The sequence below is a fragment of the Euleptes europaea genome, chromosome 18 (assembly GCF_029931775.1).
Source record: "Euleptes europaea isolate rEulEur1 chromosome 18, rEulEur1.hap1, whole genome shotgun sequence".
In the NCBI taxonomy this organism is placed as follows: domain Eukaryota; kingdom Metazoa; phylum Chordata; class Lepidosauria; order Squamata; family Sphaerodactylidae; genus Euleptes; species Euleptes europaea.
Window position 1 is genome coordinate 36,624,613 of NC_079329.1, and position 12,040 is coordinate 36,636,652.

Genomic DNA, 12,040 nt, shown 5'->3' on the forward strand with positions numbered 1-12,040 from the left:
CCTGACCAAAAGTTATAAACGTTGTTGCAATCGGTTCTTGTAGGTCACTGGTTCCCAACCGGTGGTCCGTGGACCCCTAGGGGTCCGCGAGAACTAAATTAAGGTCCGCGAAACAAAGTTATAAACCCATAATAAATTAATATTTTCAATTAAAAGTTCTCTATTATAAATATATATAAATTCAAATATTATTCTAAGTTTAATGTTTAACTAACAGTTATGATTAAAGTCTATTTTCAGATTCTCGGAATTTTTATTTTGAACCTTGGGGTCCCTGCACCGAACAAAAAAGTCCTAGTGGTCCCTGGTCAAAAAAGTTTGGGAACCACTGTGTAGGTTATCCGGGCTGTGTGACCGTGGTCTTGGTATTTTCTTTCCTGACGTTTCGCCAGCAGCTGTGGCAGGCATCTTCAGAGGAGTAACACTTGTTGCAATCCTTTGTTCTCGGGGTGGATGGTCCCGCGCTTTGGGGCAATTGCACCCGGCTGCTTTATTTTGGCCACAATAAACAGATCGTTTAATCTTTCAACCTCCTGCTGTGTTATTATCATTGGCTACTAAATAATAATACAGGCATATCATTTCCCACAAAGAACACCTTTTGTGTGGGCCTTGGAAACCTAATCTTCCTGTACCTAATCTTGCAGATCTGAAAGTCAAGGCTCTACTAAAAAATAACTTCAAAGGGAATATTCAACAGGGAAGTTCTAAATCAAGCTATCATACACCTTCTGTCATCCAGGTTTAAACAGAGACTTGAATTCTTTTACTCATTATGATTTCTAATAACTACTGGACCCAGTTTTTAGAAACTGCAAATTACTATTCTGAACATGTTTTATCATACTGTAGCCCCGTAGTGATGTCAGTTAATTTTTTTAAACGTCAATTTCTTCCTGATTTAACCTACTTTGTTATTTTGTTTTTACACCTAGACTACTTTTGCATCCCACCAGTAGAACACACACCACTTTCCGAGAACCTGTTGCTCTGTCCAACACACAAACTACATAGGAGATAGATGTGGGAATGGAAGAGTTCCTATGCCTTTCAAAACTGGGTGGCAGGCAGACATTCAACAGGCACAACCTCCCCCCAACCAGGGGACATGATGGAGAAAGCTGTCCCTGTGGAGTAGTTATCTGCCCAATGGCCCTTCACATTTTTTCCCTTGGATAAAACCTCTGCTTTGGTTTGGACAGAATCAAACGCAGCCCTAAGTATGTTTAGTCAGTGTCAATCCCAGTTCACTTATGTACTCTTTTGCTTGCAGTGGGATTTACTTCTGAGTAAACATGAGCCCCGTGGTGGAGAGGGGTAAGCTGCAGTACTGCAGTCAAAAACTCTGCTCACAACCTGAGTTGATCCCAACGGAAGTTGGATTCAGGTAGCCGGCTCAAGGTTGACTCAGCCTTCCATCCGTCCGAGGTCATCCAGCTTGCTGGGGGTAAAGGGAAGACGACTGGGGAAGGCACTGGCAAACCACCCCGTAAACAAAGTCTGCCTAGAAAACGTCGGGATGTGACGTCACCCCATGGGTCAGGAATGACCCGGTGCTTGCACAGGGGACCTTTACCTTTTTAAACATGTACAGGCTAAAGATCTTTTCAACAAACCGGTTTTTATTTCCTGGTCAAGCGTCTCCCTCCTTCCTTCATGGGCCCTCTCTCTGGAAAATCCTCTACAGCCACTGGACATGAGGCAAAAGGAAGCTGGTTCTCAGTTCTAGGCTTGCAGTTTCCAGGTTCCCTTACTCCCAGCCACACATATTGAGGTTAAAATCTGAACTGCCTTATAGATCACTGGCATCAGTAGACAGTGCGTGTCAAGAACTGCCCCCCCCTTCTTCTCTTTTCATCTTCCTTTTCTATTCACTTAGTCTGCATAAGCACCCACATACACTAACATTCCTCAAGCCACAACATTCCAAACACCACCGGCTTCCTCTGCTTCGCTAGTTTGTTATCAAGTTAAAGGGACTCTGATGTTCCCTGCAAGGGAACTGTCTGTTCAGACCTAACGCATGCGCAATTAGAGAATCGCTCGCTGCCAAAATTGCTGAGTTGTTAATTTCAGTAGCCAAGAATGACACGATGGGAAAAATAGAAATGTATCCTTATTGGTAGAAGTGTATAAAGGTTGATCAATGCTGAACGGCAGTGTGATTCTTTCTTTTGGTCTCGGCTGGAGAAACTTGAACCCAGCTTGTACTGTTAAACTGGTACCATTAGATAGCATAAGCTGTAAAAGTAATTCCTGATCTCCAGTGCGTTATCCTTGATCAGATCTACCTGGGGTAACGTTTTTAGGCACAACAATAGTAATAATCACAAAGTTCAAAGGTGGATCATAGAACTATGGGATAGCATCCAAGAACAAAGCCAAATGGAAAATGCAATAATTTTAAGCCCAAAAGATGCTGAGTTGACCAGGGCCCTTAACCAATCAGATATTTGGTTGATTATCTCAATTAATTGCGTTATCTTGTTGTGGACCAGGTGATCAGAAGGGTCATCATGAGTTAGAAGTGGGATGTCTTTTTTGCAGCTCCCATTCTCTCCCATGTGACACACATTAATTTCTCTGTTAATTTAATGGAATGTGATGCCTCTAACCTTGAGGACCTGAGAGGGAGTCAGCATAAAAATTGCCAAACTCCTCACACCTAGAGTTCTTTTTTAAAACATATTTTTTTAATATATTGGGGTACAGAAAAAAGAAAACATGGGGAAAAGGAGAAAAATCAGATGAAGAGATATGTCTGTGTCCAAGTTTCAATATAATAATACATACATGCACCCATAATTAACTTTAAACTTAAATTGTTAGTTTCTAATACTAATTATTGGTTTATCATTCTTCTAAATTGCCCACTGAAGAACAAGAAGGTTGGAAGCACTTAATTAATAGTTAATAATCAAATGATGGCTATTAAATAAGTACATACATGTTTCTATATCAATAGAGTTCTTATCTCCATTGCTAATAGTTACAGCTGGCTAAAATTCCAAGCAATGACCTAGGGAGGTGGTGATCTCCCACTCACTGGCAGACTTTAAGCAGCAGCTGGACAAACACTTGTTGGGGGGGATGCTGTAGGCTGATCCTGCATTGATATGGTTGCTAACCTCCAGCTGGAGATCTAGCTATTACAACTTATCTCCAGCCGATAGAGATCAGTTTCCCTGGAGAAAATGGCCACTTTGGCAATTGGACTCTATGGCATTGTCCTTCCCCTCCCCAAATCCTGCCCTCCTCAGGCTCCACCCCAAAAACTGTTGGGATGTTGCAGCCCTTGCACTAGAACACTGACTCTTGAATCTACTGGACGGAGAGAGCAAAGCATTCTGAGAGGTGTTCTTGACAGTTGGGACACTGCTGTTTTTCTGTTATGTCGGTTTGTTAAAATATCATAGAATCACAGCGTTGGAAGGGACCACCAGGGTCATCTTGTCCAATCCCCCTGCACAATGCAGGAAATTCACAACTACCTCCCCCCCACACACACCCAGTGATCCCTACTCCATGCCCAGAAGATGGCCAAGATGCCCTCCCTCTCATCATCTGTTTGGTCTACTAAGACACCAAGATCCTTTTCGCACACACTACTGCTCAGACAAGTCTCCCCCATCCTATAATTATGCATTTGATTTTTCCTACCTAAATGCAGAACTTGACATTTATCTTTGTTGAAGTGCATTTATTAGTTTTAGCCCAATTCTCCAGCCTGTCAAGATCATCCTATATTCTGGCTCTGTCTTCTACCGAATTTGCTACCCCTCCCAATTTAGCATCATCCGTAAATTTAATAAGCATCCCTTCTATTCCTTCATCCTATAAAGCCCAGATATAAGGGCTGGTATAAAATACTATGTACTCATATGCACACACATGGAAGTTTTGGGGAAGTTGGCATCCGGGAGCCATGAACCAACAAATCATGCTTTCTGTGCCTGGTACGGCCTCATACCAGTAGAGAAAAAGCTCTGAATTACCTTCATCCTCAGGAATGTGGTTTCTGGTTACTAAGCTCACAAGATTAAGCAATCACTCAGTGATGCCTTCGGCCAATATCTATAGGCTATGCTAATTATCGTGGAGTAGACACCTAATGTGTATTGGTGCTTTTGTGTATCAATCTGCTTGTCAGCAGCTATGGGCCTGCCCCATCCGAATGCATAAATGATACTGACTTTCCTTTGTTCGTTGGTGAGTGACCTTGCATCTTATCTGTGGTTATTTCACCCCAGGTCTGTGTTTAGCTAAATAAAGAACTGTTGCTCTTAACTTAACCTCTTCCTTGTTGTCTATCATTGGCCTCTATAAGACAACCAGGCATTTCAATCCAAATCATTTATAAAGATGTTGAACAACAGTCTCTCAGACTCTGTCAGCTCTCTATCTTACTATACTAAGAATGTGTATTTAAGTCAGTTGTTACACTGTTATACATGACTGTAAGAATGTAACTATGTTTTGTGTAAATTCAACTTGACAAAGTAACTAAGCAAGTAAATTTGAGTTTTATTTAACAGTTCTGTGAGGAACTGAGTTTATTTCCCCACAAGCCTACTGATACTAACAGATTCAGTAACCATAGTCTCTAAAGTAAATTTCGCTGTTTTAACTCTGCCTGGGATTCTGTAAAGAAAAAAAAAGGCATTCACAAATTCTATCACATATTCAAACATATATTGATTTTACTAAAAAGATCCCAGAACCAAGAAATAAATCTTTCTCTTCTTCAAAAACTTCCTGCTGGTTGCCAAGAGGGACCTGGCAATCCTATGCGTTGAGCAGGGGGTTGGACTAGATGGCCTGTATGGTCCCTTCCAACTCTATGATTGCAATTATTTTCCTTTTCATCAGCTTTTTACCCTGTAGGCCCAGAAGAGCTTAAATCAGAGAACTAATGTTTGAAAAAAAAAACCAGAACAAGAAACTTGGGAGGGGGGTCAGTTTCTTTACAAGGTCTACCAGTGGCTGCTAGCCCTGGTGAGTAAATGTAACCTCTCCATTCAGAGGTAGGAAACCTATGAATCCCAGAGCCAGGAAGCAACATCAAGGGAAGGCCTCAACCTCTATGCCCTGTTGTTGGGCCTCCAGAGGAACCGGTTGGCCATCGTTTGAGGCAGGATGCTGGTCTAGATGGACCACTGCTCTGATCCAGCAGGGCTCTTCTTATGTCCCTACGTTTAACCTCAAGGAGGGCCTGGTGTTCTCCTGGAATTACAATTGATCTCTGGACTGCAGAGGTCAGTTGCCCTGGAGCAGGGATTCCTAGCCTTTTGGAGTCTGCAGACACATTTGGAATTCTGACATGGTGTGGTGGGCTCAGCTACAAAATGGCTGCCACAGGAGGCAAAGCCAGCCACAAAATGATTGCCACAGCTTAACTTCAGTAACACAGTGAGGAGCTTGTGCTGTGGTAGCAGCTGCTGCCAAAGCAGCACTTTAAAAATCTGCACAGCCAATTAAATCTCCAATAGTCAATCAGAAGCCTTGCTGGGCAAAAGCCCTACTTGGCCCCACCCACTCGGCAGGTGCAAGAAATGGTGTCGGTGGGTGCCACATTGCTCTTTCCCCAGAGGAATCAGCGGCTCCCAGGGTGTTAAAGAGAAGTTCTACAGTGACATCATATCCCTGTTGAGCTTTCTCTCCATCCTCCGCAGGCATCACAACCACATCTCCAAGAGTTTCCCCAGCCAGAGCTGAAATGCTTAGGACCACCACCAACTCAACTCCTGCATCTCTTGAACCCGGAGATGGTGCCCTAGAAAGGAGGACTAGAAATGCTGTCAAATAAATACAATAAATACATGGTGCAGGGCCCAAAGCTTGTTGTACCATTCCGTCACTGCAAAGTGCTCCAAGGTGGGTGTCTCCAAGAATGCCACAAGCTTGCACTGCTACACAGTTGAAAAATAAGGTCCAGGGTGCTGCTTCCTCACATCCTGATTGGACACAAACCAATGGCAGCTGCTTGGGTGACCTTGAGGCAATAACTCTTCTCAGCTGAGCCTGCCTCACGGGGTTGTTGGGAGGATCAAAAGGCCCATGCAGAGCAGGAGGCATGACTAAGATATGTTGTGGAATATCATGGAAACCTTCCCACTCAGCTACCTTGGCCTTTGCAATCCTCCACCCATCATTGATCCAACAGCCCCACCCTTTATTTCTGCAGTCCTGGTTCTGTGTGTGTGTTAAAAAGGTAAAGGTCTCCTGTGCAAGCACGAGGTCATTCCTGATCCATGGGGTGATGTCACATCCCAACATTTACTAGACAGACTTTGTTTACGGGTTGGTTTGCCAGGGCCTTCCCCAGTCACCTTCCCTTTACCACCAGCAAGCTGGGTACTCATTTTACCAACCTCGGAAGGATGGAAAGCTGAGTCAGCCTTGAGCTGGCTACCTGAAACCAACTTCCATCGGGATTGAACTCAGGTCGTGAGCAGAGCTTGGACTGCAGTACTGCAGCTTACCACTCTGCGCCACAGGGCTCTTGTGTGTGTGTTACATGCATATTTTTGTTAAGATTTTGATGGACTGTGTTTCTGTAGCTTGGAATAGCTCTATTGATATCCCATCTGCTCCTGGTGATTTGTTTCTCTCAATTCCTTTCAGTACAGCTTTCACTTCACTTTCTAAGAGTGTAGGTTCTTCTTCAACTGTTTCTTCTTTGAAGGGATTTGTCATCCTTTCAATTTTTCTGTATAGTTCTTCAGCACATTGTTCCCATCCCTTCCTTATTTAGTCCTGTTCAGCTAATGTATTTCCATATTGATCATTCAACACACCTAACCATGCTTTAAATTTCCCTTTAATTGCTTGGATCTTGTGGAACAGATCTCTTGTTCTTCCTTTTTGTTGTTCTCTTCTATTTCTTTACACAGATTACTGTAATAGTTCTGTCTCTATGTTCAAGTTGTTGGAACACTGCATTTTGACTTATGTTTCTATTTCTGACACCTTTTACATTTGCTTGTCATTTATCTTTAGCCATTTGAAGAGTTTTGTCAGTCATTCATTGAGGCTTTTCATTTTTGTCTTTTGTGCCTTCTTCCTTGATAGTATCCCATAGTTCTTCTGGTTTGGGTTCACGTAACTTTAGGAGTGCAAATCTGTTCTTTACATGGTCTTTAAACTCTTCAGGAATGTTTTTTTTTTATTGTGTTTTGTCCTGGGTGTGTGTTTGTTTTTGAACATTGTTATTAGTTGCATCATGCTGTTAATTGCACTGACTCTGCATTTCCCCTTGAGTCTCGGTGAGAAAGACGGATTATAAATAACACAAATCAAGTGAGCTGTGGCTCACGAAAGCTCCTACCCTACCAGAAAATATTTTTGCTAGTCTTTAAGGTGCTACTGGACTCTGGCCCTTTTTTGACAAATCATGACGTTAAAGAAATGATTTAAATAAATAATCTATACATTAATTGGCCTGTATTTCCAGGTACTCCTTCCACGCATGCCCCGTCCACGGTTGAACGCCCACCAGAACCGGAAGTGACGGTTGCACCAAACGGCCGCTGAGCCGGGAAAGCCGGCTCTCGGTATCCCGTCAAGCCCTGCGGCCACTTCCGTTTGCTGCCTCGAAGGAAGTGGAAAGCGCCGTGACTCTTCAGATCCTCCTCGGGACCTGAAGCCTTGATTGGCAAGGGAAGGCTGTCCAATCACAGCCCCGCGAGGGCGGCACCAGCCAATGGGGGCGAAGCGAAGGCGGGCCGTAGGGGCAGGGGCAAGAAGCGAAAGCGGCAGTGGCGTCGGGAAGAAGAGGGGCTCCGTCTGTCCGTCACCATGGTGGGTCTTGTTGGGGGGGGGGGTGCGTGCGATGGTGGGGGCAAAAGGAAAGGGTGTGCTGCTGAAGTGGGGGGCGTTGGGGAGGGGAGGCGATGGTGGAAGCGGTCCTGCATATTCGCCGGGGGGGGGGGGGGCTGTTGGTTTGGGCCTGCAGCCATTCTGGCGGCCTTTAGAGGACGCATTTAGGATGTTCCAGGCACACTGCAGAGGCTACTTGCCTTGCAAAGCTTAAAACCCTCTTGCAAGGTAGGCTGCTATTGTTAGAGCCATGTTGGGGTTTCCGGGGGTGCGAATCATAAGAGTTGGAAGGGCCCTCCAGGGTCATCTAGTCCAACCCCTTGCAAAATGCAGGAAATTCACAACGACCTCCCCCCCCCACACCCCCAGTGACCCCTGCGCCATGCCCAGAAGATGGCCAAGATGCCCTCCCTCTCATCATCTGTCTAAGGCACTGGTTCCCAACCGGGGGTCCGTGGACCCCCAGGGGTCCGCGAGAACTAAATTAAGGTCCGCGACACAAAGTTATAAACCCCTAATAAATTAATGTTTTCAATTAAAAGTTCTCTATTATAAAAATATATATTCAAATATTATTCTAAGCTTAATGTTTAACTAACAGTTATGATTAAAGTTCATTTTCAAATTCTCGGAATTTTTATTTTGAACCTTGGGGTCCCTGCTCCGAACAAAAAAGCCCTAGTGGTCCCTGGTCAAAAAAAGGTTGGGAACCACTGGTCTAAGGTCATAGAATCAGCCTTGCTGACAGATGGCCATCTAGCCTCTGCTTGAAAACCTCCAGGGAAGGAGAGGCCACCACCTCCCGAGGAAGCCTGTTCCACTGAGGAACCACTCTGTTACAAAAAACTGTTAGAATGTGCTGACACTGATGGGATGCGTGCTGGTGGTGTCCAAATGCAGTCTTTGCAAGTCTCCTGATGTGCTTGTGCCCCCCTGGATGACTTCGAGGAGCTCTGGCTGCTTCCAGCCCTCCCTTCCAGTGGCTTGCTCCCTCAGACCCTTGAGCCAGGGGCGTTCTGATGAGTCCCTCCACTTCTTAAAAATACCACAGCTGTATATCTGTTCTTGATGTGACGGTAAAAACATGTATTTGTGACGATTGGGAGTGCTGTGCTAACATTAAGGGTGATCCAAGGGAAGAAATAGGCCGGCGGGGTCTTTTGTCGTCAGACCCGTTACCAGTGGGAGCCCCATTAGATGTGGAACTGCTGTGGAGAAAGAAGTCCCACAAGAACTTTTCTTTGGCTTATTTTTTGTGCTGCCTTTCTGGGTGTAATTCAGAAGGGTTGGCAAAACCATAATAAAACTCTAACTTTGTAAAATTGTACCCATTCGCTAGCCCTTTGTTACTTGCTACTGTATGTTACTTTTAAAAATGTGTAGTTTTATTTAACTAGATGTAGAAAAGTGAGCCAGGATACCAACAGTTCAGTCCTTCCTCTTTCATCTGTGTCCACAAAGGAGGGTAGGATTTGGGCTGCTTGCCTCCACAGGAGAAGTCTGGACATGCAGATAGAAAAATTAGATGTTACCAAGTTTCTGAGCAGAACCTTTTACTCTGTTGTCTCTCAAATCATGCCAAAACTCTGCCATTCCTGGGGTCGGGGACCCTGCAGTCAGAACTGCAAAAACTGGGAGCTGCAATAGAGCTCACTTGGGCTTCCCAAGAAGAAATATAGGCTAGAGATCTCCTTCTTGTCAACCTCTGAATACCACTGCCTGCAAGGGGTAACATCAGGGGAGATACTCTGGTGAGCTCTAGGTTGAACAATCTCCATCCAAACAAGAGAGGGATGTGAAAACACTGGTGAGCTGAAATTTTCAATCTTCTCCCTTCTGTTCCAGTCTATTATGTCCTATAATGGTGGGGCTGTCATGGCCATGAAGGGGAAAAACTGTGTTGCTATTGCTGCTGATCGGCGATTTGGCATTCAAGCTCAGATGGTGACCACAGACTTCCAGAAAATTTTTCCAATGGGAGACAGACTATTCATTGGCTTGGCTGGACTTGCTACAGATGTTCAGACAGTGTAAGTACTTCTGTTGGACTTGGGATTAGATTGGTGTGTGGTCTGGGGGGAGGGGGAGATCACGTGGAGAGGGGTCTGGGGGGAGATCTGGGAGATCACGCATAAATATAGAATGGGGGAGACTTGTCTCAGCAGTAGTGTGTGTGAAAAGGATCTTGGGGTCTTAGTAGACCAAACACTGACAATGAGTCAGCAGTGTGATGCGGTAGCTAAAAAGGCAAATTCAATCTTGGGCTGTAATCAACAGAAGTATAGTGTCCAGATCACACAAAGTGATGGTATCACTTTGTTCTGGTTAGACCTCGCCTAGAGTATTGTGTTCAGTTTTGGCCACCACAATTTAAGACAGATGTAGACAAGCTGGAATGTGTCTAGAGGAGGGCAACAAAGATGGTGAGGGCTCTGGAGACCAAGTCCTATGAGAAAAGGTTGAAGGAGCTGGGTATGTTTAGCCTGACGAGGAGAAGACTGAGAGTTCATAAGATAACCATCTTCAAGTACTTGAAGGGTTGTCATATTGAGGAGGGTGCCAAGTTGTTTTCTGTTGCTCCAGAAGGTCGGACCAGAACCAACGGGTTGAAATTAAATCAAAAGAATTTCCGTCTAGACATTAGGAAGAATTTTATAACAGTCAGAGCAGTTCCTCAGTGGCTTTCCTCGGGAGGTGGTGAGCTCTCCTTCCCTGGAGGTTTTTAAGCAGAGGCTAGATGGCCATCTGTCAGCAATGCTGATTCCATGACAGTTTGATTCCATATTAGGCAGTTCATGAGAGGGAGGGCATTTGGGGGATCTTCTGGGCATGGAGTAGGGGTCACTGGGGGTGTGGGGGATAGTTTGTAATTTCCTGCATTTTGCAGAGGGTTGGACTAGATGACCCTGGTGGTACCTTCCAATTCTATGATTCTGTGTCCCCATGTACCACTGATTTGCCAACTAATCTTTTATAAACTGTAATTTTTTTTCACACCCTCTGATACGAAGGAGAAGAACAACATACCTGTCAGGGCTGCAGAGCCAGCTGAGAAGTTTGGCAATCGTGTGGGTGGGAGGCAGCACACTGTCTCTTGTGTTTGCGCCCTCTGGTACAAGCGTACCAAAATAAAGTAGATGGAATGGGGCTGTCAAGTGTATCGCCCATTCTATGTTCTTCAGATTAAAAAGCTGAATCTTAGCATTTTTAAAGGAAATCTAAATTGATATTTCTTTTTTCTTATTGACAGTGTACATTTTGAATTCTCTTTGTATCACAAGGTCTAGAAATAGTTTATTTACCATTAAGGTCTAATATTTAAATTTAACAGACACTGTCTCTGAAGAATGCTAATTAAATTACTTGTAATAAAAACTGCTTTTCTAAAATCATGGAGCCTCTAGGGAATAAGTTGTACATTTGAGCCAAAGTTGTCAAGTACAGAACCCTGATTCTTAACCATGGGAAGTTGCAGACGGGGCTCTTTATTGTTTTGTCAACTGCTACTTGCTTGTTTTTGAGCTGTATCCTAAGCTAACCAATGTGCTTTAAAGAAAGCCAGCAACGACCCCCTGTTTGTTCGTCCTTGTCCCAGTGTGGTCTTTAAGTAGCTGTGTGTCATATCAGGGGCATTGTGCTTGGAGTGTGGCCCTGAGGTCTTCAGGTGGATTTCACACCAATTCTTTCCATCTTCTTCAAGCGCCCAAAGGCTCAAGTTTCGCCTGAATCTCTATGAACTGAAGGAGGGCCGGCAAATCAAGCCCCAGACGCTGATGAGTATGGTGTCCAACCTCCTGTATGAGAGACGGTATGCAATCAAGCTTCTGAGTCATTTAAGCAGTGGCTTAAAACTGTTTTGCTGATCATTTTTTACTGGGGCAAGAGGTTTGTTCCCCATGCTGAGCATATCCCCTGAATGATGTTTGACTACCTGGCTTACCTATCTGGACTGAACTGGGAAGGGACCGTGGCTCACTAGCAGAATATCTGCTTGGCATGCAGAAGGTCCCAGCTTGAATCCCCAGCATCTCCAGTTAAAAAGACCAGGGTGTAGGTGATGTGAAACACCTCAGCCTGAGATCCTGGAGAGCTGCTGCCAATCTTGAGTAGACAAGACTGGCCTTGATGGACCAAAGGTTTGTGTGAGGCTCCAGTCCCTCTACCGTTCACTGGTTGCTCCTGGCAGGCGCTTCCTTGGCCTCAGAATCAGAGTTGGAGGAAT